The sequence below is a fragment of the Aptenodytes patagonicus genome, unplaced genomic scaffold (assembly GCF_965638725.1).
Source record: "Aptenodytes patagonicus unplaced genomic scaffold, bAptPat1.pri.cur scaffold_187, whole genome shotgun sequence".
Classification (NCBI taxonomy): Eukaryota; Metazoa; Chordata; class Aves; order Sphenisciformes; family Spheniscidae; genus Aptenodytes; species Aptenodytes patagonicus.
In genome coordinates, this window is record NW_027472123.1 from 80,001 (window position 1) to 85,000 (window position 5,000).

Here is a 5,000-nt window from a genome sequence, read left to right on the forward strand (position 1 = left end):
CGGCGAACTCGCCCCGGGGGCCGCCGCCTCTACCCGGCCCCTCCCCTACCAGCTGGGGAGGAAAAAAGCCGGCCGGGAGGGCAGACTTGCCGTGAGCCGGGGGGGGGGGTGGGGGGGGGGGGTGGGGGCGGGGCGGAGCGGAGCGGAGCGGAGAGGCTGGACGGGGCGGTGAAGCCGGCGAGCGCACGGCGGCCACCGGTTCGGGGCGGGGGGGGCGCGTGCCTGTGGGCGCGTGCGTTGAGGGCGGCGGCGGGGGAGGGGGGCGTTTAAAAAACCCGAAATTCTTAAAAATCCATTCAAAATGACGGGGTGGCCGTCCTTGTACCATGATTCGCGTAAATCCCGAAAAAGGGGAAAAAAAAAAGTTAACCCCCCCGGACCCCCCCCCCACGACCCCCGCCGCCCTGCTGAAACAGGGACGGGGTGGCCCTTGCGCCAGATTCGCGTAAATCCCGAAAAAGGGGAAAAAAAAAAGTTAACCCCCCCGGACCCCCCCCCACGACCCCCGCCGCCCTGCTGAAACAGGGACGGGGTGGCCCTTGCGCCAGATTCGCGTAAATCCCGAAAAAGGGGAAAAAAAAAAAATTAACCCCCCCGGACCCCCCCCCACGACCCCCGCCGCCCTGCTGAAACAGGGACGGGGTGGCCCTTGCGCCAGATTCGCGTAAATCCCGAAAAAGGGGAAAAAAAAAAGTTAACCCCCCCGGACCCCCCCCCCCCACGACCCCCGCCGCCCTGCTGAAACAGGGACGGGGTGGCCCTTGCGCCAGATTCGCGTAAATCCCGAAAAAGGGGAAAAAAAAAAGTTAACCCCCCCGGACCCCCCCCCCCACGACCCCCCGCCGCCCTGCTGAAACAGGGACGGGGTGGCCCTTGCGCCAGATTCGCGTAAATCCCGAAAAAGGGGAAAAAAAAAAATTAACCCCCCCGGACCCCCCCCCACGACCCCCGCCGCCCTGCTGAAACAGGGACGGGGTGGCCCTTGCGCCAGATTCGCGTAAATCCCGAAAAAGGGGGAAAAAAAAAAGTTAACCCCCCCGGACCCCCCCCCACGACCCCCGCCGCCCTGCTGAAACAGGGACGGGGTGGCCCTTGCGCCAGATTCGCGTAAATCCCGAAAAAGGGGAAAAAAAAAAATTAACCCCCCCGGACCCCCCCCCACGACCCCCGCCGCCCTGCTGAAACAGGGACGGGGTGGCCCTTGCGCCAGATTCGCGTAAATCCCGAAAAAGGGGAAAAAAGTAGAAATTAGCCCCCACCACCACCCACCCACAGCTCGGCCTGGGGAGAACCGGGCTGGCCGGTCCAGCCGGCTCCGGAGCACGTGGCGGCCGGCCGCCACGTGCACCCGCCTCCGCGGCCGGACGCCACGTCTACCCGCCTCCGCGGCCGGACGCCACGTCTACCGGCCTCCGCGGTCGGACGCCACGTCTACCGACCTCCGCGGCCGGGCGCCACGTCTACCCGCCTCCGCGGCCGGACGCCACGTCTACCGGCCTCCGCGGTCGGACGCCACGTCTACCCGCCTCCGCGGCCGGACGCCACGTCTACCGACCTCCGCGGCCGGACGCCACGTCTACCGACCTCCGCGGCCGGACGCCACGTCTACCGACCTCCGCGGTCGGACGCCACGTCTACCCGCCTCCGCGGTCGGACGCCACGTCTACCGACCTCCGCGGCCGGGCGCCACGTCTACCGACCTCCGCGGCCGGACGCCACGTCTACCGGCCTCCGCGGTCGGACGCCACGTCTACCCGCCTCCGCGGCCGGACGCCACGTCTACCGACCTCCGCGGTCGGACGCCACGTCTACCGACCTCCGCGGCCGGACGCCACGTCTACCGGCCTCCGCGGCCGGACGCCACGTCTACCCGCCTCCGCGGCCGGTGGCGGCCGCTAGGTCTACCCGGCTCCGCAGGTGGCCGCCAGGTCGACCCGGCTCCGGGGCCGGCGGCGGCCGGCGGCGGTCCCCGGAGAGCGCGGACCGTCGCTGTCGGCGCGTCCGGCGAAAAGGGTGGCCACGTCTACCGGGCTCCGGCGGGACTTGGTCGCGTTTCCGGGGCTGAGGGGTAGACGTGTTGTCCCCGCCGCCTGCTCGGAGCTGCCCAAGGGGTCGCTGTTTTTCGCTGCCTCCAGTTACGTCATCGTAAAAGGCGGCGGCGGCGGCGCGCCCCCCCGGTGGGCGGAGGCACCGTTCTTGCAGCTTGCCGGGGGCGGGGACGTGCCTGTCCGTACTATAGGAGGGAGTGGGGACTCGCCTCCGAGAGCGGCGCTAGCCAGCGGCTGCAACGCCCTCGCCTCGGCCGGCCAAGTGGGGCGCTCGGCGGGCGTAGTGGCGGTTCCCCCGGACGGTTCGGCTCCCGCGGGGCAGGGCGAAGAGCGAAGACCGGCGGCGGCGGCCGCCGCCGGCACTCGAACGCTGGAAGGGCAGGGGGAGCGCAGCGGAGCTCGGCGCGGCTTTCCCCCGTCCCCCCGAGGGCCCGATGATGGCGATGGCGAGTGCTGGTAGAGGCCCCGAGGCAGAGATGCCTGCGAGAGCCCAGCCCGCCGCGGCGGCCGCCGCCGGCTCCTGAGGGCCAGGGGATGGGGGCGGGCGAGGTGGCGGCACCTCGTCCTTTGTTTTTCTCCGGCCTTAAGCCGGAGCCCGCCAAGCGGGCAGAGAGCGGCGGCCCGTCGTGGTGGCCGGCAGCCGGGCGCACGCAGACGGCCGGGGGGTTTCGAGCCTGCCGCGGCTTTCCCCGGCCCCCCCCAGGGAGGAGGGCCCGATGATGGCGCGGGCGAGGCGGCGGCGCCTCGGCCTCCTTTTTGCCGGCGCGAGCCATACGCGGGCGGCCCGTGGCGTCTGGCCTACCCCGGCTTCCCCCGTCGCCGGAGGGCTCGACGAGAAAGTCTGCACGCGGCGGGCGAGGCGGCGGCGGCGCCCCGTCCTTTTTCTCCGGCCCTAAGCTGGAGCCCGCTGAGCGGGGGAAGATCAATGGCAGCCGGTCCCGGTGGCCGGCAGCCGAACGCAGGTGGCCGGGGGGTAGGCTTTCCCCGTGCTCCGATCCCCGGCGATGGCGCGGGCGAGGCGTGGCGCCTCGTGGTTTTTTTTTTTCTTTTTTCTTTTCCCACCGTGAGGGCGACGGGCAAAGACCGGCGGCCGGTGGCGGTCGCCGGCACTCTGGAACGCTGAAGGGCCCGGGGGAGTCGAGCCTGCCGCGGCTTTCCCCCGGTCCCGGTGACCTCGCTCGAGGGCGTTGTTGTCTGGAGCGGGTGGCCGGCGGCACCTCCCGCTCCTCCCCCCGCCTTTGACCGACTCAGACCCGCAGGCAGCGCCCGCCGAGGCGTCCCCGGGCGCGTCGGGAGAGGCTTCTCGGCGGGCCGGCTCTGCCGGTGTTCAGGCCGGCGTTGCACCTCTCCGCAGACGTTGCCCTCTCGCTCGCACGCAGGGCCCCGCGTCCGCCGCCCAGCCAGCCCTCCCCGGGCGGGGGAGCGGGCGCGCGCGGCCGTCGCTGTCCCAGGAACCGTGGCCGCGGGGCCTCCGCTTGCTTTTGTTCTCCTTCGCTGCCTTTCCGTACTTACCCGATCGATGAGGCGCTTAGGGCGCGTCGGAGAGGCTTCTCGGCGGGCCGGCTCTGCCGGTGTTCAGGCCGGCGTTGCACCTCTCCGCAGACGTTGCCCTCTCGCTCGCACGCAGGGCCCCGCGTCCGCCGCCCAGCCAGCCCTCCCCGGGCGGGCGGGGGAGCGGGCGCGCGCGGCCGTCGCTGTCCCAGGAACCGTGGCCGCGGGGCCTCCGCTTGCTTTTGTTCTCCTTCACTGCCTTTCCGTACTTACCCGATCGACGAGGCGCTTAGGGCGCGTCGGAGAGGCTTCTCGGCGGGCCGGCTCTGCCGGTGTTCAGGCCGGCGTTGCACCTCTCCGCAGACGTTGCCCTCTCGCTCGCACGCAGGGCCCCGCGTCCGCCGCCCAGCCAGCCCTCCCCGGGCGGGCGGGGGAGCGGGCGCGCGCGGCCGTCGCTGTCCCAGGAACCGTGGCCGCGGGGCCACCGCTTACTTCTCCGCTGTCTTTCCTTTACCGATCGATGAGGCCTTTCGGGTCGCGTCGGAGAGGGCCCCCGGCGGGCCGGCTCCTCCGTGCTCCCCGTCATAGGGAGCAACGGCGGTGTCCGGTGTTCAGGCAGGGCGGTCTCCTTTCCAATTCGCTTCCCGTCGCACGCGAGGTGTTGTCCTCCTCCCCCGACCGAGCGAGCGAGCGAAGGGGGCCGTGACGATGGCGGCGGTGTCGGCGGCGGGGCGCGTGCCTCGCCGCGTCGCCGCGCGCCCCCCCCTCCCCGGCTCGGCGGGGTTTCCTCGGACTTCTTTACCGATCCGGGCTGTGTGACGGCCGCGTGGCCCCGTGAGCCCTCAGGTGTCCGAAACCACGCGAGGCGCCGGTGCCGGCCTGCGTCCGGGTGCCCGCGGGTGCCGGCTGCGAGCAGCGCTTGGGCGGCGGGGCGGCCGAGCCGAGAACAGAGGGGAAGCCAGAAGGGCCGCACCCGCCCGGGTGGGCCCCGAGGCGTGCCGCGGGCGGCAGGGGGGCGTCCCCCTCCGCCGCTGCCGCCGCTGTGGCGTCGGCTCGTCGTGCCGCACCCCCGCCCGCTGCGGAGCGAGCCGCCCCGGCAGGGGCCTCGTTCGCCGGGTCGCGCCCGCCTCGGCGGGTCGCCTTCTCCTCTAGCACGTCCGGAGCTCCCGCGGCAGGGGAGCGAGTCCCTCTGCCCCCCCCTCCCCGCTCGATCGCCTGCGATCTTGCGGCCGGGCCGGCCTACGGGGGCGGGTCAGCCCCGGCCGGCCGATGCCGCGCGGAGCCGGCGCGCGCGCGCGCTCGCGAGTGCCCGTCTCGCGGGAGACGGGAGCGCGGCGCCGCCGCCGCGCGCCGAGAGCGAGAAAAAAAGCTGCGCAGCGGTCCCGGCTCCTTGCCCGCGGCGGCGCGGGAAGGGCCGGCCGCCGGGGTCGGTGGGGCGCCGCCTCTCCGGGGCTGTAGAGC